We start from the raw sequence: 24,649 nt of genomic DNA, 5'->3' as shown, positions 1-24,649 counted from the left end.
TTGTACTTGGTGTGAGATATGAATCTAACTTTGTCGCTTTCTTGTAAAACCATCTGGGCTTGTTGCTTTTTGTGTAAAGCATTCTCTTAATAACTTCCTGTATTACTTCTATAGAAACTGGTCTGTTTAAGCTTTCTAACACAAACGGGGCCAATTTTAGTAAGTTGAATTCCCTTATGAAATTATCTATTTCCTCTGGGTTTTCGAATTTGTTTGCATAGTCTTAGTTTAGTCTGTTTGGCTTATTATAGCAAAATGCCATAGATTAGGTGGCTTATAAACAACAGAAATTTATTTCTTGCAATTCTAGAGGCTGAGGAGTTCAAAATCAAGGTGCTGACCAATCTGAGCTTTGGTGAAGTCCCGCTTTCTCAAAAACAGCTGTCTTCTCACTGTAACCTCACATGGTGGAAGGGGTGAGGGCTCTCCCTGGAGTCTTAAATAAAGGCACTAATCCCATTTCTCAGTGTTCCACCCCTATGACCTAATCATTTCCCAAAAGTCTGACTTCCTAATACCATCATCCTGGGGGTTGAGATTTCAACATACAAATTTTGGGCAGCATAAACCTTCAATCCATTGTGATTATCATATGATTAAAGCATTTCTTTTGTTTCAATGGCTATTTCTCCTTTGTCATTTCTTTATATATTTGTGATTTTTTCTCTACTTCTTTTCTTAGTAAAGTTATTTAGTAGTTTGTCTATATTGTTAACTTTTGAAAAAATAATTTTACTTTTAGGTCTACTGTTATTTTGTTCTCTTCATTAATTTCCAATTTTATCTATATTATTGCTTTCTTTGTGTTTTCATTCGGTTTACTTTTTAATTCTTTTTCTAATTTTATGAACTGGGAATTAAATTGAGTTAGTATTGCTCTTTCAGTTTTCAGGATAAAAGTGTTTAAATCAAAAAATTTCCCCTGATCACTGCTTTAAATATATCCCATAGATTCTGATATGTAGTACTTTTGTTGTCATCATTTTTTAAAAATTATGTCATTTCAGTTTGTAGTTTCCATTGTAGTTTGGAGTTGTTTAATAGGAGATTTCTAAATTTTGAGGTGGAAGGACCTTTATGTTTTTGTTCTTGTTAGTAAATTCTAGTTGTGAGTGCATTTTAATCAAAGAGTGTTTATTATAATATTTATATTTTATGGACATAATTTTTGTGAACTAATAAGTGATTACTTTTATAAATGTGCCATGACCACTTGAGAAGAATGTATATATTTCCTACTATCATGATGTAGCTTTCTATATATATTCAAGATATCTATCCTATTAATTGTTGTTTCCTAATTCATATGCATGTTTTATTTCTATACATATTTTTTGTTCACTTGATTTGTCTTGTAATGAAAATGGTATATTAAAGTGTCCTATTTTTATGAATGTACGTGTCTCCTTGCATCTTCTGTAGTTTTTGCCTTAAAAAGGTAGTTGTTGTGTTATTTAATGTATAACCATGAATAAGTGATATCTGTTCATTATAGACTGTAACTTTTGTGTTAAAATTGTCCTTCTTTGCCATATATAATGCTTTTGGAGTTGAATTCTGCTCTGTGTGATATCAGGATCATTACACTTTCTTTCAAAAGTTTTTGGTGAGCCTGGTAAATTTTTACCTATACTCTTTATTTTTAGTCTCTCTGAATTACTTTGTTGTAGCTCTGTATCTTGCATACAGCATGCAGTTGTTTTTAAAGCAGCTTTATTGAGGTACAATTTATCTAACAAAATTCATCCATTATAAGTGTACAAATCAATGATTTTCAGTAAGTTCATAGAGTTTTGCAAACATCAACCACAATGCAATTTTAGAACATTTCCACCACTCCAAAAAGATTCCTCAAGGCAATCTGCAGTCACTCCCTGTTTGTGTTGCTATGAAGGAATACCCAAGCCTGGGTAATTTGTAAAGAAAAGAGGTTTACCTGGCTCACAGTTTTGCATGTTGTACAAAAGTGATGGCACCAGCATCTGCTCAGCTTCTGGTAGGGCCTTAGGCTGCTTCCACTCATGGTGGAAGATGACAGAAAGCCAGCTTGTGCAGAGGCCACATGGTGAGGGTGGCAGAGAAGTGCCAGGTTCTTTTTAATAACCAGCCCTTGCAGGAACTAATAAACAAAGAACTCATTACCGTGAGGATGGTACCAAGACATTCATGATTGATGCAACCGCATGACCCAAACATCTCCCATGATCCCCACCTCTAACTGTGGGGACCAAGTTTCAGCAAGGATTTGGAGGGTCAAATATCTAAACCATACACTCCCTATTCTCATCCCCAGATCTAGGCAAGCAATGATCTACTTTCTGTATCAAAGCATTCACCTTTTTTTTGGGAAACTTGATACATATAGAATCATGCAATATGTATTTATTTTGTATTTGGCTTCTTTCACTTAGGATAAAGTTTTTGAGGTTCATTCTTGTTGTACCATGTATCGATTTCTGATTCATTTTACTGAATAGTGTTCTATTGTATGGATAGACTACATTTTGTTTACTCATTCATCAATTCATTACCATTTGGATTGTTTCTACTTTTTGGTTATTATGAACAATGCTCTTATAAATTTTTGCTATTTTTTTGTGCACATACATTTTCAATTCGGTTGAGTGTATATCCCTGAGTGGAATCACTAGGTGATAGGTTAACTCTTTGTTTAAAATTCTGATGAACTTTCCATGTTTAACATTTTAAGAACATACCAAACTCTTTTCTAAAGTGTTTGCACCATTTCACACCTGGCGTGCAATGTATGTAGGTTCCATTTTCTTGGCATTCTTACTAATGCTTGTTATTAACTTTCTTTTTTATTATGGTCATCCTAAGAGTTGTGTAACAGTATCTCATTGCGTTTTTAATTTGCATTTCCTTGAAGACCAATGAGGTTGAACATGTTTTCATGTTCTTATTTGCCATTGCTGTATTTTTGGTGAAGTGTCTATTCAAATTGTTTGTCTAAAATTGGGCTATCATTTTTATTCTTATTAACAGGTAAGAGTTCTTTAAATATTATAGATACAAGTCTCTTACCAAGTACATGATTTGCAATCATGTCTCCAGTTCCATGGGTAGTCTTTTTACTTTGTTGCTATGTATTAATCATGCTTTTTTATTTTGTGTATTTTTGAAGCTTTGGCATCTTGGGCTATTGCTGACTGTGGCAGGACTGCTCCTCTCAGGGCTAGCCAATTCCTGGAGATAGTAAACCTGTGAATGTGCTTTCCAGATACAAACCAATCACTCCAGAGCTCCTGCCCTCAACCTTCTTTATCAGGCTTTTATACTCCAAGCCACTATTCCCCTGCCCTTGTCAACTCAGGGCCAAGTACCAGAAAAGGGACAGCCCCTATGCCCCAGATCTTGTTGAAATTATTGAATTATTCAAACCAGTTCCTTCTAAGTACACATGTTTTTCCCTTACTCCTTATGGCTCCTGACCAACTCTGTGCTTCCCCGTGTGGACCCACCATGTGGCATTCTGTGCCTCTTATTTCTAGAGATCTGTAAGTATAAATTATTCCTTCAAGACTGTCATCTCTATTTTGGTATGTCTTACCATGCCAGATTAAAACAGATCCCAGGTACTGTTAAAACATGATGGTGTCTTTAAAACACAAAAGTTTTAAATTTTGATAAAATCTAAATTTATTTACTTTTTTGTTTGTCACTTGTGTTTTTGGTATCATATCTAAGAAGGATTTGGCTTACCCCAAATCATAAATATTTACACTTGTGTTTTCTTCCAAGAGTTTTACAATTTTATCTATTACATTTCGTTCTATGATCCATTTTGAGTTGATTTTTGTGTATAATGTGAGGTAAGGGTCTGATTTCATTGTTTTGCATGTGGATATCCAACTGTTTCAGCCAAGTTTGTTGAAAAGATTTTTGTACTCTACTGAATTTTCTTGATACCTTTGTCAAACATCATTGTGTTTATTTCTGTGCCCTATCTGTTCCTTTGATTTATATTTCAATCATTATGCCAATAACACAGTGTCTCGAATACTGAACACTATAGCTTTTTTTCCTACTTTGCTGACTATTTCTAACAGTAATTGATGTTAGATTTTACCAAATGCTCTTTCTGTGTCTATGAGATGATCATATGAATTTTGTTTGCTTGTTAATATGGTGAATTGTATTGATATATTTTTGAATGTTAAACTCACCTTGAATTCCTGAGATAAGCCCCACTTGGAAATGATTTATTATTCTTATATTGTTGGAGTAGATTTGCTAAAACTTTTTCCAGAGTGTTTGCATCTATAGCTTTAATAAATTTCTGTTTACTTGTTCTATCAATTCTTGAGGGAAGGATATTTAAATTTTTTACTATAGTTGTGGATTACTTATTTTCTTTTGAAGTTCTATCTGTTTTGCGTTGTTTCAAAGCTTTGTTGTTAGGTGCATACATGTCTAGGATCTTTATGCTGTTTTGATAAATCTGCCCTTTATTACTATGAAATGAATTTCCTTATTCTTGGTGATGTTCTTTGCTCTGCAATCTAGTTTGACTGATATTAATATGCCACTTTAGCTTTCTTTTTGTTAGCATAATGGTATATTTATTCTATCCTTTTACTTTAAGCCTATTTGTGTCTTATATTTAAGGTGTGTGTAAACAGCATACAGTTAGGTCTTGATTTTTTTAATGCACTTTGGCAATCTCTGTCTCTTAATTGAGGTAATTAGAATATTTACTTTTAACGTGATTATTGATATATTTAGGTTTAAATATGTAATCTTGCTTGTTATTTATTCTATACTTATCCCATTTGCTCTTTGTTTCCATGTTCCACTTTTTCTATTCAGTTTGAATGAATCCAATACATTTTAAATTTTCATTTTATATTTGTTGGTATATTAGCTATAACTGTTGCTTTTTCAGGGTTCATAGTACTCATATTTAATTTACCAGATTCTACCTTCAAGTGCCATTATTCCTCTTCAAGTATGGTATAAAAAGCTGAAGATAGTAACTTCCATTTCTGCCCTGCCCTGTCCTTTGGGCTATTGTTGTCATACATTTTACTTGTTTAGATGTTTTAACACTGATATGGTTTGGCTGTGTCCCCACCCAAATCTCATCTTGAGTTGTAGCTCCCATAATTCCCACGTGTCATGGAAGGGACTCGATGGGAGGTAATTGAATCATGGAGGTGGGTCTTTCCCATGCTGTTCTCATGATAGTGAATAAGTCTCACAAGATCTGATGGTTTTATAAAGGGGAGTTTCCCCTACACAAGCCCTCTTGCCTGACACCATGTAAGACATGCCTTTGCTCTTCCTTCACCTTCTGTCATGATTGTGAGGCCTCCCCAGCCATGTGGAACTGTGAGCCCATTAAACCTCTTTTCTTGATAAATTATCCAGTCTCAGGTATGTCTTTATTAGCAGCGTGAGAACAGACTAATACAAATACCTTCACTGTATTGCTATTATTTTTGTTTTAAAAGTTGATTTAAAACATCTCTTTAAGGTATTTGCATAAGAAAAGAATCTCAGGTATTTAGCCATGTAGTTACTATTTTTGATGATCTTCATGTCTTTGTGTAAATCCATATTCCATCTGGCATTTTCTTTCTACAAGAAAGAGTTGCATTTGTTGTAATGTGCATCTGCTAGTGATGAATTCTTTCAATATTTATATGTCTGAAAAATGCTTTCTTTTGCCATCATGTTCAAAAACTTTTTTCCCTGGGCATGCAATTCTAGGTTGACAGTTTTTTTCTTTCTGCAATTTAAAGATGTCACTCCACTATCTTCTCACTTGCATTATACCTTATAAGAAATATTTTATCACCCTTATCTTTGTTCCTCTGAAAATGATGTGTCTATTTTTCCAGCTGCTTTTAAAACTTTCTCTATGTCACTGGTCTTGAGCCATTTAATTATGATGTGTTATAATTAAATGAAGTCATAGTTTTCCTCATGCTTCTTGTGCTTGGACTTCACTGAGCTTCTTGAATCTATATTTATAATATTTATCAAATTTGAAAAAAAATTTGGCCATTGTTTCTTTTTTCTTTTGGAAATGGAGTCTCACTCTGTCAACCAGGCTGGAGTGTGGTGGTATGATCTTGACTCACTGCAACCTCTGCCTCCCAGGTTCAAGGAATTCTCCTGCCTCAGCCTCCTGAGTAACTGAGATTACAGGTGTGCACCATCATGCCCAGCTAATTTTTGTATTTTTAGTAGAGACGGGGTTTCCATATGTTGGCCAGGCTGGTCTCGAACTCCTGACCTCAAGTGATCCTCCAGCCTCGGCCTCCCAAAGTTTTGGGATTACAGACGAGAGTCACCATATCTGGCCATCATTTCTTAAAATACTTTTTTGTTACTCCCTTCTCTTGTTTCCTGTGGGTACTCAAATTAAACCTATATTAGGCTACTTGAAGTTATCCCACAGCTCTTTGTTGTACTATTTATTAACTTTAATTATCTTTGTGCATAATTGTGGGTAGTTTCTTTGCTACATCCTCAACTTCATTTATCTTTTATTCTGCAATGTCAAATCTATTGTTAACCACATTCAGCTAATCATATTTTACATACTGTAGTTTCCATTATTAGAAGTTTGATTTGGCCCTTTAAAATACATTTTGAATGTATAAATTTAAGGTGTTGAATATATGGAATACAGTCATAATAACTGTTTTATTGCTCTTGTCTGCTAATTTTAACATCTTTGTCAGTTCTGAGTTTGCTTTATTTATTTACTTCACATCGTGGCATATATATGTATAAATATATATATATATATTTACTTCTCTGCACACTTTGTGATCTTTGGTTTATGATAAGCGTTGCAAATTTAGCCTTTTGGATGCTGGATATTTTTGCATTCCTATAAATCTTGAGCTTTGTTCTGGAATGCAGTTGAGTTACTTGGAGACAATTTGCTACTTTTGGGTCTTACTTTGGAATTTGTTAAGTGGGACTTAAACTATGCTCAATCTAGACCTAATTATCCCTACTGAGACAAGACTTTTTTGTGTGTACTCTACCTAATACCCCATGAATCTTCAGCATTTACAATAATGCTAGTGGTAACCAGTACACTTCCTCGTCCTGTTTGAGTGCAAGGCTCTGTTACTTCTTATCTTTTCTGATGGTTCTTTCTCCTTAGATAATTTCATCATATGAATTTCTGATCAATATCAGCTAAATTGTTAAGAATAATCCTTTGCAGATCTTCCAATTTCTGTCTATGTGTTGTACTCTCATCTCCAGTTCTCTGTTTCATGAACTCTAGCTATCTTGGTCTCCCCATAGTGTTAGTGCTGATTCCTGAACTCAGGGAGTTGATCAAGGCTCTTCTTGGGTTCTTCCTTTGTTCCTTGCAGCCTGGAAACTCTTTCAAGACAGTAAGCAGGGAACAATTGTATGGCTTACTTCCATTGTTTCCCATCTCTCAAGGTTCACTGTCCTTTTTACCTGCATGTCTTGCAAATCATTATTTTATACATTTTGTTCATTTTTTTTTTCAGCTGGGATAGTAAATCTGTTACCTGTTTTTCCATATTGGCTAAAAGTGAAAGTTGAGGGCTTTATATTTGTTTTAAAATCTTATAGTTTTATTTACCTATATCTTACAGTTCATAGGTCTAGGTTGTTTTTTCTAAGTACCTAGGAAGCTTGTTCAATTTGTAGATTCAGGTCTTTTTCTATTTCTGATTTTTTTTCTTGGATTATAATTTTAAGTATTTGCTATATTTCATTGTCTTGTTTTTCTTCTTTAGAAATTCTGATAATACAAATCTATTTTCTCTTTGCCTGTTTTTCACTTCCACTAGTTTTCTCTGACCCTTTAAACATTTTTTCTTAGGTCATTTTCATTCACTTGATTATTTTTGTCTCTTTCTTCAATGCCCCTTATTATATTTTTATTTGAGTATATTCTCTTATGAGCAGTTTGTGATTTACTCTTCATTCCTGGGATAATTTTGCCTTTTCACAGTTTAGGTAATTATTGATATGTAGGTTGTTTGGCATTATCCCACAGGTCATTGAAGTTCTTTTAATTTTTTCAGTATTTGTCTTTGTTTCAGTTTGGGTAGTTTTTATTGCTTTGTCTTCAAATTTGCTAATCTTTCCTTCTGTAGTATCTAATCTGCTGGTACATCTGTCTCTTCATCTGTCAAGTGACTTCTTCACTTCATATTTTTCTCAGCTCTAGAAGTTCTGATTCATTTTCATTTGTATCTTCAGTATATTTTCTCATTGTGTTCATGTTTAGCTTTAAGCCCTTGATAATATTTATAGTACATCATTTAAAGTCCTTGTTTGCTAATTCCATTTTACCTGTCATTTCTGAGTTTGTTTATATTGACTGATTTTTTTCTTGGTAATGGTTTATTTTAATGAGGTGACACACATTATGGAAATTATGATGTTAAATGTCTGGATTTTATTGTCTTTATTTAGAGACTGTTGTGTTTTTATTCAGCAAAATTTCCAAGATCTACTTGGGTTCTCCCTCCCTTTGTTGCAGTCTAGCAATTGCCTTGAAGCAAAAAGCCTGGGTAAATATAGGGCTCGCCTCATTAGTTCCCCTACTGTCTTGGATCACTGTCCTGCTTTGCTTCTTGTACAATGTCTGAAAGCAGTTGTTTCATTTATTTTGTCTAGTTTTACAGTTGTTTGTTGTGAGATAGTTACTCTTACATCAGTTATTTCCTATGGGTGAAACAGAAATATCCATAGCTAAAAAATTTGGACTGTATGATGGACATTATTAGTGGTATGTTTTTGTTTGTTTGTTTGTTTGTTTTGAGATGGAGTCTCGTACTGTCGCCTGGGCTGGTATGCAGTGGCATGAACTCAGCTCGCTGCAACCTCCACCTCCTGAGTTCAAGCAATTCTCCTGCCTCGGCCTCCTGAGTAGCTGGGACTACAGGCACATGCTACCACGCCTGGCTAATTTTTGTATTTTTAGTAGAGAAGGGATTTCACTATATTGGCCAGGCTGGAGTGGTATGTTTTTGAGTGTCTGCATTTTGTTGTATTCTTTAATTGTATTAAATTTTATTTTAGCAGACAATTTACTGTGCATCAGCTTGATCCTTTTGAGGCTTATATTTTTGTTGGAGTGGGTCTAGAATAACTTTTACCCTTGAGATGGTTGTTCCCTACTCCTAAAGTGTGGTCTCTCTGGGATCTCTACTGGAATGTCTTGGATGTTCAATGATGTCTATACATTCTGATTGGTTGACACCTAAGTTTCTTACAGTTTTATGTGAGTTTTAGTAGTTGTCCAGTTGTTTCTTTCTTTCTCAGTAATATTTATTTCCTCAGTAGCTATTCTTTGCCTAACCTCCTAGAGGCTTGCTCTGTATATAAATGCTAACTATGGTAGTTCTATGATGGGTCCCAAGGTTCCCCTACCCTTGTGTTCATGCCCTCTATGATCTTTTCCCCTTAAGTGTGGGTGGAACCTCTGGCTAGCTTCTAGTCAATAGAATATAACAAAGGCGAGAGATTTTTCGGTGTAGTTAAGGTTGTAAATCAGTTGACTTTGGGTTAACCAAAAAGGAAATTACAGTGGATGAGCCTCACTTAATTAGCTAAAAGCCTTTAAAAGAGGTACTGGGTCCTCTGTGAGGTAAGAAATCCCTCTTGCTGATTTGATGAAGTAAGCAGCCATGACGAGAAAGCCCACATGGGAAAAAACTGGGAACTGCAGGTGGCCCCTAAGACATGAAGATGACTGTCAGCTGGCAGTCAGCAACAAAGCCGGTGCATTCAGTCATATAGTCACAAACGAAGACATAAACGAATTTTATGTTTACTTTCATGTGTTCCATTTCCAGTAATCTTCACTTTTTCACAAATCAACTTTCTTTTTGTCTGAAAATAGAGGAGAAGGCTTGTGTCTTTCATGCAACGTTGAGTCTGCTTGCATAGTATGCTTTTTCCTTGATTATAGGTCACATGTCTTTCTACTTCTTCTTATGTCTACTGTATAAGAGAACCATATAATTGTCCTATTTCCTCTCAGTCTGATAGAGTGAAGTGTTGATCACCTTAGTGCTTGGGACTCAGCTGAAGTTTTAATAAAACTTAACCAAACTCTGGTGCATCCCTCTTACTTGGGGATGGTCCTCCTATGCTTTTTTGGGGGTTGGGGGGCACAGAAAATCTTTATTGTCAAAGGAACAGGAAGCAAGTGCACTCCTCCCACCTCACCAACAGCTTGAAGAGTCTAAAAAATTAGACTGGGTACAGTGGCTCACGCCTGTAATCCCAGCACTTTGGGAGGCCGAGGCGGGTGGATGACAAGGTCAGGAGATCGAGACCATCCTATCTAACATGGTGAAACCCCGTCTCTATTAAAAAAATACAAAAAACTAGCCGGGCATGGTGGCAGGCGCCTGTAGTCCCAGCTACTCGGGAGGCTGAGGTAGGAGAATGGCGTGAACCCGGGAGGCGGAGCTTTCAGTGAGCCAGGATCGCGCCACTACACTCCAGCCTGGGTGACAGAGCGAGACTCCATCTCAAACAAACAAGCAAACAAACAAACAAAAAACGTGGACATCGCAAAATAAAGTGTTAGAAACTCAGGGAGAAATGGTCCCTTGGACTATATTGGCCCTAATACTGAGGTAACCAATTGATTTTGTTCAGTGAAAATACCTCTAACGAAATGAAAAAAAAATCAACTAGTTATAACATCAAATTCATATATACAATTCAAATAAAAAATATATTATTTGCTTTAATGTATTACAAGTTTAATACATTAGTGTTTACAAAATAAAAACTATATTCTACTGAAATTTCTCTTGTGCTTCCACCTCATCACTAAGCTTGAACAACCGGAAGCGTATGATACTTAAGGAAAGGTATTATGAATTTAAAGATGCAATTTGTGGGTCCACAAGGAATGGATAAATATTGGAAGTTGGAAGATTACTGCATGTTTTAAAATTGTGGCTTATTAAAATTTACAAACTTGACCCTAAGACACACACACACACAAATAAATGTTTCAAAATAGATGCTAATACAGGAAACGTTTCATGAAACCACTGAGATACTAACCAGTGCTATGGCTAACATTAAAAACTGAACAGTCTATTGAAATCATACTCATAGTATTTCTACACGCAGTGAACAATACAACCACAATAATCAACCTCAAGCTAGCAACAAAGTTGCAAGGTCCATAAGAAGCTTCTTCAGTGAACAAAACACTATGGTACAATTAAAACATTTAGGAAGGGAAAAAAGCCGTTTAACAGTATAAAAGTTGTTTACTGGTGTTTCCTACTGTAAAGTTCTTCCACAAATTAAAATGAAGAAGCAGTTTATATATGTGACAGTGATCTGAGATTACAGTGCAGACATTTCATCTAACATTTGGCTGACAAATTTTAGTGTAACAGATTATGACTTAATATTTTGTACACAGTTATGATCTAGAGCAGAACTAAAAAAAAAATACATACTCTAAGTCAATATACACTCTTCTCAACAATATGTGGGTTTAGATGAATCTGTAGGAAGTAGGTGAAGCTGTCAGGTTTGTCTTTTTTTTTTTTGAGACGGAGTTTCCCTCTTGTTGCCCAGGCTGGAGTGCAATGGTGCAATCTCGGCTCACCGCAACCTCTGCCTCCCGGGTTCAAGCAATTCTCCTGCCTCAGCCTCCCAAGTAGCTGGGACCACAGGCATGTGCCACCATGCCTGGCTAACTCTGTGTTTTTAGTAGAGACAGGATCTCCCCATGTTGGTCAGGCTGGTCTTGAACTCCCGACCTCAGGCGATCCACCCGCCTCAGCCTCCCAAAGTGCTGGGATTATAGGAGTGAGCCACAGCACCCGGCCATCTTCTCTTAAACCAACAGAAAAAAACGTATATTGGCAGATGTATTTGATTTTTTACCATTATGAATTCCAGTGTGAAATTCTCATAAGTATGCGAGTACATTATAAACCTCTAAGCACACTCTCATATGTATGCACACAGTCCATTAATTAAATTGGGGGAATTAAAAACGTACTGTCAAGTTAAAATGAATTTTAAGAAAAAACTGCATTCACAAATCTCAAAGGTGTAGAAAAATGAAATCATAAAATAAATAATGAATATAGGTGTCAACTAAACTTCCATAGAAATATGCCTACAAATGTGGATGCAGTGATTGTCCACACTTGTGATGGCTGGGTGGGGAGACATTCCCTAGTGAAAGCATCTAGTCTCTCTGTCTTCTCTACAAAGAGAAAACTTTCTGGATATAAACAGTACTTAATCTGTTATAGCCTTTGTTAACAGTCACCATCTTTATAACACGTAGGGTTAACTTACTATGTCTTAATCTATTTAACACATTCTGAAATATCAATGCTTAAGTCAAAGCTTTTATACATGGGTACACTTAGTTCAATTTATCTGTCTATGTAGTAGCTTCCTATCTTTGATACATTTTAAGTAGCTGTTAATACAATCTAGGTCAACTAGTTTAAGAGAGATATTTTCTACTCTATTGCTCATCTTTTTAACTTTCCTCCGCTCAAGTATTTATTGTGTAAACGTGCATTGATAACCAGATATTATGTGAGTGAATGCTACACATTTCTTGTTAAACAAAATCAGTTTTGTCAAATATTAAATCCACAATATTTTCCTTGGCTTAAATTGAGTATTTGCTTTCTATTTTTCCATAATCATTGCAATCTTGCCAACAACTACATCACTTAAGCTTTCTTTTTCACAACTGCAGGCAAAGATCCTAAACTCTGACATATATTTACATTAAACACACAAAGTAGACAACAAAATTTCAAGTAAAATAAACTGTATCCACATCTATTGAACCAAACAGGACTGAACATCTAGATTTCACTTCTATAAATTACACAAATACATTGCACATTCTTAAATAATGAATGCTTACAATATTGATTTGTAAGCCTTTCCATATAGAATGACTCAACACAAGAATGTGAATGAATCAATGTTATTGTTATAGATTGCAACACTCTTTTGATTTTCTCTTTTGTGGCTGTTGTTTTATCTTCCTGGTTTCTGCAGGCTACTGTACCAGTCCTTTTACATTGGCTATGAAATCTGTTTGAGCTGAATGAGGCAACACTGGTTATTAAGGCTTATTTCTGTGAAGGAGTATTATCCTTAAATCTGATTCCATTTCCAGAGAACGGTATCTTGAATCTTCAGGGTCTGTTTTGATGACTTTCTTTTCTAAGGTAAAAGTTGAGTTAGGGTAGTCTTTTAAAATCCCAAGGCTCTCTGATGAGTGGGACTTTGCCTCACTGGGATAAAGTCTGCTCAGCTCCCCATCCACCACAATATGATGGGGTTGTCTGTTCTGTAAATTAGGTATTTGGAGATTCAAAGGTCTTTCTCCTTGTCCATCTGAGTTATCAGAAGTCAAATCATTAGGACTGTGTTCTTCTGAGCTCTGCCTGTAAAGCCCTGCAGACAGTCTCCTCTTGGCATGCTGCAATCTCTCACAGCCAGCTTGGTTGCAAAGGAACTCCATCTGCTTTGCCATCACCATTTCAGGCTGCTGTGAACTAAGAGCTGTGAGTTCTTCACTCTTAGCTCTAGCCTGCTGGAAGAGCATTTGCACAGAATCCTGGAAATCTGGAAACCCATCCTCCACTTTAATCCTCTACAAGGATAATTCATCTCTTTCTCCACATTTTGACTTGGTGGTTCTGTAAGTATATTTATAGGTGACTTCTTGAGAAATCTGCCTAGCCAAGGCAAAAAGCTCATCTCTTCTTGTCAGCAGAGCATTATCCTTCACACAGGGTTGAGCAGCCACTTCATTAACAGTGAGCTCATGAAGCATGAGATGTTTTCCATCCTTCCTCTTTGAGTCAAATCTGCCATATACTCACTGTATTTCCAAATTTCCTCCTCTTTGTGTGGATCATTATCGTTCATCTTAAAGACGTGACCAATCATTTTGGCCAACTTCTGTTGTTTTTTAGCGGCTCTTTCATTTCGTTCAAGTCACTCTTCGACAGTGTGGGGACCATCCGCTCCACACGCTCGGCCACTGAGAGCACAGCAGCAGCATCCAGTGCCTCGCTGCTCTCCTTTGGGGACGTGTGGGAGCCCAGGTCTGCTGGGGAGAGGCTGTGCTCGCTCTTGGTGGCATGGTGGCCTTGCCAGAGTCTGGTTTTACCAGCATCCTGCAGTGCTAGGCTCCTGACCACATCTGACTTCCCCTGTTCCAAGCTCTGCACACAGGTGGTGGCAAAATTGGGGAAATTGGGTGGTGAAAACATTGGGTGGTAAAATTGGGGATTTTAAATTGAGGTTCCCAGGCATTGCTAAACTCCTTTCATAACTACCGCAGGATATTCGCAGCCATGTCGGTGATCCCTCTGGCAGTTTATAGATGGGTATGCTACTGACAGGAAGGGAAGTCAGCAAGTGATTGAAAAGTCCAGGGTTTGTGACCCAGTCTCTCAAAGCCTTCTGCAGCCTTCTAACATGAAGGGGCTTGCTAACCATGCCCACAGTGCCATGATTTCCAAAAACTCCACTTTTCCTGCTTCACAGAGTTGCTGGACGTCATCATCACCTTGTTGGATAAAGGCATCAACATAAGAAAGCAGATTGGCTTTTTGTAATATTCTATACAGCTGCAACTCCCCCAGGGTCCTGGGTAAGGCCACGGCCATTACTGAGGAAGGGTTTAACTCAGCTAGCAACTGCCGCGGTCTTAGGCCCTCTCCTTGAGGACTGCTGGGCCCCAACTCCGAAGCGACGCCCCCCGGCTCTCCCTCCTCCGGCGGCTGCGGAGGCGGAGGCCCGGACGCCCCCGATCACATCGAGGAGGGAAGGGAAGGTGGTGGGCGCTCTCTCCCTGCTGCCCCCCAGCTCGGTCCCGCCGCTTCTTCTAGCCCACCCACCCGACTGCGCTCGCTTGGCTTGGCCTTGGCCGCGGTGGCGGCAGCGCCTCTCCCCACTCTTGTGCTTTTAATTGAGAGCCATGTAGGTCTCTGTTTCGTCAGCCCTAAATGACCTAGGAATGGTAATGTCAAAAGGGTGAAGTAGTCATGTAAACCCTCCCACAGATGACAATAATGGAAACTGGATGATACACCCAAAGACAATTATTTAAAGACACTGAAATGTCTCTAAGAGCATCCAGAATACAGATAATAATTTACTCTAAAACTTCCAGCTGTAAGACTGTGATTTTGTTGCTTTATAGTAAAAGGATGACCCACAAACCCCACAGCTATGACTACTGAAAATAATGTTAGAAAATGATAGCCTTAGCAGTTCAAGGTGCCAGAGTTCAGAATTCAGGGATGTAAAATCAACTTGTAATTTTAATTCTAGAAATATGATTACAATTTTTAAACGGCAATTCTATTATTAAGGTAACTGAAGCAGGAATATGACCCAAATTCTGAATATAAATTATAGCCAAATCTCTGAATAACATCAGAAAAGCAGTCTGACACCAAAGAGAAATCTATTCTTGAAAGATAGGAGATAAAAACTTAAGCTACAGCAGTTTTCCAGAGATGGACACCAAAGCTCTAGAGGGCACTTGTAATTCTTTCATGGTTTACAGATTTTGCAATCCATAAAAGATTTTGTGTGGTGGTGGAGGTGATGAGAAAGACCCGAGTGTCAGAAAGGTTTGAGAATGAGGATACAGGTTAAAGAGTGGAAGATTCTCTCCATTTCTGCCCTCTTACCCTTCAGGTAGGCCCAGATTCGAGTAGTGATATCTCAACATCAAAGACAAATAAGTCCTTGGGTTAGAAAAATGAATAGCAGGCCGGGCGCGGTGGCTCAAGCCTGTAATCCCAGCACTTTGGGAGGCCGAGACAGGCGGATCACGAGGTCAGGAGATCGAGACCATCCTGGCTAACACGGTGAAACCCCGTCTCTACTAAAAAAAAATACAAAAATCTAGCCGGGCGAGGTGGCGGGTGCCTGTAGTCCCAGCTACTCAGGAGGCTGAGGCAGGAGAATGGCGGGAACCCGGGAGGCGGAGCTTGCAGTGAGCTGAGATCCGGCCACTGCACTCCAGCTTGGGTGATAGAGCTAGACTCCGTCTCAACAAAAAAAAAAAAAGAAAAATGAATAGCAGCCATTGTCCTATTACTGGGTGATCTTTTATGGCCATAGTGTTATTCAAACAAATTTAACAAATTTAAATGGGATAACTTATTTTTAAAAAAATTTTTCCCCCCACCTTTGAATTCTGATAGCATTTCTTTCACCAGACCTCTTACTTGGCACTCAGCATATGTAGACTTATACAATTTTAGGGTTGGAAAGAACTTAAAGTTCATTTAATTGAAGTTAACACTTGGTGTAGGAATTTCTTCTATGATGTCTCTACACAGATACTTATGTAACCTCTGACTGAACTCTCCTGGTGATGGGGAACTCTCTACTGCTCAAGACTGCTTCACAGCTGGATAGCTACATATTTTGTTGGAGTAGACAGAGGACAAGTCTGAGCAAGAGACTAAAAAGAAACCACAAGAGAAGCAGAAGGAAAATGAGGCAAGAGTTGAGTCCCGGAAGCAAAGGCCAAAGAGAGACTTTCAAGATTGAAGGTTAACCTGACTAAACGTTGCTGTCAGGACCAATAAGATGATAATTGACATGTGCCCATTCCCACTGAATTTGGCTTAAGAACAGTTTCAAGGATAAATATGGAGGTTGTACCCAAAATTGCAATTGATTAAACCATGAACGGGAAGTGAGGGAAAGGAGGCAATGACCAGTAATGATTTTTCTCAATAAACTTTGTTGAGAAGGGAAAGAGATATGACAGTACCTAGAGTGAGATACAGGATTCAGAAAAGGGTTTTTTTTTTAAGCGGAGTATGTGGGTTGATTAGCAGGTTTGGATGCTAAGGAGAAAAAGCCAGACAAGAAAATGAGACCATAATTGATAGATGGTGGTCTTGAGAAGGTGCCTGGGAGCAAATGGGTCAAATCTTTAGTGGGAAGACCTGCATGGCCAGGTGAGTTTTTCTAGTAGCACTCCATGATGCTGCTGTAGGAGTGAGAAACGCAACAGTGAAGTCAGCCCAGGTGTGGCCATTTTGGGGATGAGATGAAGTAGAGTGTGACAGTGGAGCAAGGGAATAAAGGATATTGGCCAAAATCATTGAAAAGAGGGTCCTGGCTCCATCATTTCTTAGTTGTGTGACTTTGAGCAAGTCACTGTCCTTTTTGGGCTTCAGGCTGCTCATCTCTGAAATGAAGATAATAATGCCTACTGATTGTTGCAACTCACAGAATGATGGCATATGCAAATGACATCATAAGCTGTAGAGCCCAGCACTAGTGTGCAGTGTTATTTGGATTTCCTTCTCTCTTCTGAAAGTGAGAGGGGCAATGCCATGATTAAGAACACTGGACACTTCAGCTGGTAATGGTTCAAAGCAGACACTGTGTCTAGTCAGGGCCTCCCTTCTCATAAGTCGTGCTTCCCCTGTTTTCAAAATATAGGTGTATATTGCGGGCTGAGGTTAGACAAATAAAGAACAGCTCATGGAAGGCCCTGAAAGGGAAGGCAGAACAGGTGATTGGCTTAGGATTTTTTAATTTGTGTAATTCCAACAGGCTCTAAGCTATAGGGGTAGGGTCTAGTAGAGTGATACATGCAATAATTCCTACTTCGTAGGAATATTATGCTGGTTAATATTATGTGTTACCTTGACTTGGCCATGGAGTAGGGTGGGGGTGCCCAGACATTTGGTCTGGGCAAATATTATTTCTGGGTGTATCTATCAGAGTGTTTTTAATCTGTATTTTTTTAAAAACAGGTGGGAGTCTTGCTATGTTGCCCAGATTGGACCAGAACTCCTGACTCGAGCAGTCCTCCTACCTCAGCCTCCTGAGTAGCTGGGACTACAGGTGCATGTCACTACACCCAACAAATGGAGGCTGGGAAGGGTAGGGGGAAGGGAGAGATATACAGAGATTTGTTAAAGGATACAAAATTACCCTGATCTGATTACTATATATTATATGTATTGAGACATCACTGTACCCCAAGAATATGTACAATTAGTATTTGTTAATTTTTAAAAACTGCATGACTTGACAGACTGAGTAAAGCCAATTGTGCTCCCTAATATGGGTGGACCTCATCCAATCAGTTGGAGGCCTGGATAGAACAAAAAGGCTGAGCAAGAGGGAGCTCTTTCTGCTTGATTGCCGAATTGGGACATTGGTCTTTTCTGACCTTCAGACTTGGACTGAAACATTGATTCTTCTTGGGTGTCAAGTCTGTTGGCCTTTGGACTGGTACTATACAACAGCTCTCCTGGATTTCCAGCTTGCTGACTGCAGATTTTGGGATTTCTCCACTAGGAAACATGTGAATCAATTCCTTATAATCTCTCCCTCTCTCTATCTCTTCACATACACACACACACACACACACACACACACACACACACACACAATCTCCTCCCTCTCTCTCTCTCTCCTATTGGTTCTGTTTCTCTGGAGAAACCTGACAAATGTCATAGGATATTGTGAAGATAAAATGGGATACCATAGCCCCTCTCCCAGCATCTGGGGCAGACTAGGAGCTCAATGTGAATTCTCTCTAATTCCCTCTCCTTCTGTTTCCCTTTACATCTTCACTGATTAGCCTGGTGGGTAGTACAGAATAGAGATATCATAGTATTTGTTGATTGGAATTGGTTGTCACCTTGATCCCATGCAGTGCTTTAGGATCAGTTATCCTTTCAGGAAGCAGTCTCCTATTTTAGACAGATATTTGTAGGTACAAGTGACTTTTCATGCCCTTCTCATAAGTTCCTGTTTGATGTGACATCTCAACTGCAAGGACATTGGCATATCTGCTCCTTGGCACACTCATCTACCACCAGACCACTACAGAATAGAGAAAGCCAGAAGTGGGTGGGAGTGAAATCAAAGCTGGAGAAGAACAACTTCATCTTCTGCCAAGCCAGCAGTCACCACAAGGGTAATTTATCTCATCTTGGCACTTTCCCACTTCATCTCAGAATGACAGAAACCTGACTATTTTCAAGTCTCTTATGAGCCCCCACAGTACTTTATACAGCTCTGTTTTACAAATAAAGAAATGGAGTCTCAGAAAGTTTAAATAACTTGCCCAAAGTCATGGACCTCGTAGGCAGCATAACTCAGAGGCAAGAGAGCAGCCACCACTTACTGAACACTCACGCCGTAAAATAGCCATGATTATTGTCTCCCTCACCTTTCAGATGTGAAAAATTGGGCTTAGAGAGTTGCCCAGTATACCCTGTCAGTCAGTAACAAACTGGGATTCACAATAAGTTGCTTACACTAAATACTTGCTGAATAAATGATTATCTCTCTGGGACATGGTTTCTTGACCTTGGCACTATTGATGTTTTGAGTCAGGTACATTTTTTATGTGGTGGCAACTGCCCCATGAATTGAAGGATGTTTAATAGTGTCCCTGGCCTCTACCTACTTCGAAGCCAGTAGCACATCTCCCAAGTTGTAACAACCAAGTATGTCTCCAGACATTGACAGATGTCCCCTTGGGTACAAAGTCATCCCCCACCTCCATTTGAGAAACCTTGCTCTGGACCTATGGTCAGCAGACTTTACAATGAACTCTTGCTGGCTTCCAAACTTTGATGCCCTTGGAATGAAAGAGATCTTCTTTCCCTCCTGGAAGTTCTCTGAAGGGTGTTCTCAAACTCATGTATGACTGAGTTTCCTAATTTGTAATTGATTTTTCCAGCTTTGTTTTATGAAACGTCACTCTTTCAGTAGTCATAGAATTACAAAGAATGTAAAAAAATGTTTTACATTTACCTAAATTTTCTATGAACGTGGAATGGGCATCTGTTGAGACGGATAGCCAAAGTCTAACTAGTTAGCAACAAAACAAAACACATAATTAAGCAAAAAAGTGAAGTGTCAAATAAATTAAAGATAGAATTACAGATATTTTCATCTTGACTTCCATTTCTCTTTGTTCTTAATTCAAACCCAAGATAAGCAGTATTCTTTAGATTTATTATTCAAATTCCATTTACCGTAGGCTTCTGAGCCTGTCAGGATTGTGATCTGGCTATTGTGTTCATGTAATCATGAATCTGAGATAGTGAATGTAGCTATTGCAGTGACTGAAAATATCTTGGGATGGGATTGGTGGGAAGGAACATTATCTTGACCTTTGAAAACTTTAATCTTCTACCCCCTAGACTGTGTAGTAAGCCCTCCCTGGCCTAAGTCCTCTCTTAACCCATTTGGGGCAAGACTGTAATAGAAGGGAGTCTTCTAGGGTGGCAAATGCCTTCCTTTTCCCTTGGAGCCATAGAGAAGTTCTTTCCTCATAGCCTCAGTTTTCCTCCTGAGCAATATGAGAGGTGTGCAACAACTAACTAAAAGTTACCACGTCTCTTTGGTTAATAAACCCAGGACCATTATTAGCTCCTAATAATAGTTGCTTGCATTTGTGAAACATTTTATAGATATAAAAGGAGGTATACAATTTAATAGATTTGAAGATACTCTTTTTTTCCTGTTGTAACATCCTCAAAATTGGGATGCATCTCAAAATTGATGGCATTTTAGATTAGATGAAATGTGTCATATTTTTCAAAATATTGAGTAAACAATACAAGGTTGTCAATATTTCAGTTTTGCCTTAGGAAATGGGTATGGGCAGATGGACTGAAATGGAACATGAGGGAACACTTGGGAGTTATGAAAATGTATGTATTAATTGTGGCAGTGGTTGTGAGTGTACACTTTTGTAAAACTTTGTCAAACTATACACTTAAAAAGGAGTGGTCCATTTTATTGCATGTAAATTATGTCTCAATAATGTTGATGCAAGGAGAAAAAACCAGAAAGTTTAAGTGAAAGAAAATATTCCCTTCTTGTAACTCTCTTTGCCTTGGGTTTCAAGACATCAGTGAAATACTCTTTCAGGTTCATGTATAAAATATGATAATAGGTTTGTTCAGAAAATTAAATGAGATAATGCTAGGAAAGTATTTGGTTTAGGTCCTGCCCTGGCATTAACATAGCACAGCTGACAGGGACTACTGCTTTGCTTTCTTCTCCTGTGCTTAGGATGAACCATTGTACAAAAGCATAATGATCAGCATTACCATAGCTGATCACTGTTTCATTAAACAATTTATTTTTTCCTAAATCTCAAGTCAACCAGGCAGTTGATAAATTATTAGGAAAAAATCCAAATCAAATATAATAAATATTATATGTGGACAATTTGTCAGTAAAATTATATATGATATGAAGAGAACAACTCAGCTATCAGTGAGCTCAAAGGGTCAGATTTGACCCTTTAATGATCTTGTGATGCTCAAAAGGTAGTGTTTATTATACTTGAAATATTTGCCCCTAGGCAGCCCCACAGTTTTCAAGCCTTTTTTGCTACCACCATGCATCTAACCTGCAGTTTCCTAACAAGAACCTCCAGGCTACATGTTTCCAAGTTTCTAGTAATATCATATTGAAAAATGCATTTCATTTCCTCTGGACCTCAGCTATCTCATCTCTAAAGTAAGGATATTAACTACTTCCTTTGTTTTCCTCAATGTTCATTTTATCTGATAGTAATATCATCTGTCCAACTTTATTATGATTAATATTTGCATAGTATAGCTTTTTTTCATCTGATTACTTTTAGTCTAAGTGTGTCATTGAATTTAAAATCCATTTATTGAAGACAACGTATTGAGTAATCTTGCCTTTTTACGTAGTCTTATTATCTCTGAGTTTTGATTTCAGTGCTTAGATGATTATATTTAATATAATTTTCAACATGGCTGCATTTAAGTCTACCCTCTTGTTATCCAGTTTTTTCTGTTTGTCCCATCTGTTCTTTGTTCCCTTTTCCCTCTTGTCCTGACTTATTTTGTATTAAGTTGGATTAATTTTATTGTTTCATTTTACTTCCACTTTTGGCTTATTTGGCACACTTCCTTTTTCCATGTTTGCAATGAGGTTTAACTTACGAGTTTCTAGCTTATCACAACATGCAATAAATCATTTTCTTACAACTCACGTTGGTGGTTAAAATCTTACAACATTGTACTTCCATACCTTCATCCTTTGTACTATCATCATATGTTTTAGTTATTTATGTCTTACAAACTCCACAATACATCATTGCTATTTTGCTTTAGACAGCCAGTCATCTTTTTATAATAGTTTTGAAGGTATAACTTATGTATAATAAGCTGTACATATTCAAATTGTGCTACTCCAATGAGTCTGACATATATATATATATGGATAAACACGTATATCCATCCATGAAACCACTGCCACAGTCAAGACACTGAACATATCTGTCACTCCCAGAGTTTTACCTTGCCCATGTGCAGGTCTCCTGATGACAAATTCTTTTAGTTCTTCTTTTTTTTAGTCAGAAAATGTATGTATTTCACCTTAATTTATGAAAAATACTTTTGCTGGCTATGTAGGCTTCTAAAAAGATATTTTTTCTTTCAGCACATTAAGGATGTTGTTCCAATCTCTTCTAATTTGCCATGTTTCAAGGAGATACCAGCAGCAACATGTTCAGCAGAGAGCTGATGCTAGTATAGAGGGCTAGCAGAGCTCTGTCAAATGTGGAAGAGCTTCAGTTTAGCCTGGGAATGGAGCCATTAGGGGAGACATAATAAACTGACTTGGAGATTAGAAAGGCTGCCTTGGGAGGATTCTAGTGGTGGAACTTATGAAAGTTTGTAGGGTTTGGCTTGGTGGCTTAAATAAACTCTATAGTTTATCAATTTGCCATCATTAGGGATTGCTATTTGTGCCTTATCAAAATCCTTCCTCACATTCTTTGCACAGGACCTTAGCATGGTAGTGACTCATTAAATGTTTTTTGAATTGAGTTGGATCCTTTCTATTTAATGAAATAATTAGAAAAATGGAAACTCACTATATTGAAGTTTAACTTGACAATAGAATTACTTCCCAATTTTTCAACCCCTTGAACAAAAATCGTTTCTTAAAAGATACAATATTTATGTGAATTAGTACTAACTTTTGGAAGAGCATTAAACATTCGCCATTAATAATTGCTTCTAAGTGATAGTCCATACTTGGCAGGGAATGGGAGCGTTTATAGGTTTTCTCTCCCAGTATTCACAGCCTTTTAATGAGAGCTGTGGCTCACTTGAGGTGAGGGAATAAAAGACAAGGGAGCACTAGGATTCCTCCCTTTGCTCTTCACATTGTGACTGGTGAACAAGGCTGACTTCATTCCACAGCTGGATTGATATGTAAATTTACCCGGACTAATTGGCTTCCCCAGCTGTCTCCAGAGGGCGGATGTATTCTTTATAAAGTGCTGTCTAGGGCTACATTGAGAACATTAGAACTACTTAATTGAATATCAATGAATCTTTATAAACTAATAATGATAGTGAGCCTGGGAAGCCTGATGTAGATTTGGCATATTGAGGAGAGGAGTGCCCTGATTTGAATTTGTGGGAAGTGAAATTTTCTCTGAGTTTTACGAAACCCAATTTAGGCTTCTTTAATCTAAAATCCTTGAAAGCCTCACTGGTGCCTTCTTGAACATGTCATTTGGTGAATGTTGGACGTGGGCAAGTGTGTGAGTCTGTGTCAAGAGATTACCTCCCTCCTTTTCCTAATACAGTAAAACTCAATGATTGTTGTGGTTAATTCTTGCTCATGCAAGAGGAGTCACTACTCCTTTCCACAAGTCACTACTCCTTTCCCTCAAGGACTGGGGGAGTGCATCCAAACAGAGTATACCTTGTCTCTCCTTGCACAGGACACTGGGAGCCAGCAAGCAGCAATTCTTGGTTCTGGCAGAGCTGATATCCAGAAACTGAGTGAACATAGATCTCTGCCTTTAAGTCCTACCAGGAAGTTCACCGAATCAAACCAAACCAAACCAAAGCAAACCACCAAACCAAACAAGAATAACAAACAGCAAACACAACCTTGTGTAGTTCAAAGTAGTGGGGTTGATATTGCTGGATCACTGGGTCATTCTGAGGTTCACTGAGATGTGCCTAGAATGCGGATTTCCTTTTTCTTCTCTTCTCTCCTTCCCTCTACTACCTTGTGCTATCAGACATTCAAAGGCCGAGGCGGGCGGGTCACCTGAGGTTTGGAGTTCGAGACCAGCCTGACCAACATGGAGAAACCCCATCTCTACTAAAAAAATACAAAATTAGCTGGGCATGGTGGCGCATGCCTGTAATCCCAGCTACTTAGGAGGCTGAGGCAGAGGCAGGAGAATTGCTTGAACCTGGAAGGTGGAGGTTGTGGTGAGCCAAGATGGTGCCATTGCACTCCAGCCTGGGGAACAAGAGCAAAACTCCATCTCAAATAAATAAATAAATAAAAGTTAAAAAAAAAAAACACACAAAACAGTGCAGTATCACTGTCAAAAATAGATGTAGATTAATGGAACAAAATAAAAAGTCTAGAAACAGGCCCCAGTATATAAAAATTTATCATGCATGAAAGGTGTTGTTTCTGATCTGGAAAAAGAATTATTTATCCCATAAAAGATACTGAGATAATTGGATAGCTATTTGGTGTAAAAAGTTATTAATAAAAGTAGACCTCACAGGATGCCCCTAAACAAATTCTGATTGTTTAGAATTTGATTACAAAA

General features: G+C 37.9%; 1 pseudogene; it reads right to left on the bottom strand.

Annotated features, from left to right (window-relative positions):
- Positions 1–13,117: 13,117 nt before the first annotated feature.
- LOC111536015 lies at positions 13,118–14,675 on the bottom strand (annotated as a pseudogene).
- Between the last annotated feature and the right edge of the window lie 9,974 nt (positions 14,676–24,649).

The sequence above is a fragment of the Piliocolobus tephrosceles genome, chromosome 12 (genome assembly GCF_002776525.5).
Source record: "Piliocolobus tephrosceles isolate RC106 chromosome 12, ASM277652v3, whole genome shotgun sequence".
In the NCBI taxonomy this organism is placed as follows: domain Eukaryota; kingdom Metazoa; phylum Chordata; class Mammalia; order Primates; family Cercopithecidae; genus Piliocolobus; species Piliocolobus tephrosceles.
Note: the sequence above shows the minus strand (reverse complement) of the source record. Positions and strands in the feature narration are given on the sequence as shown.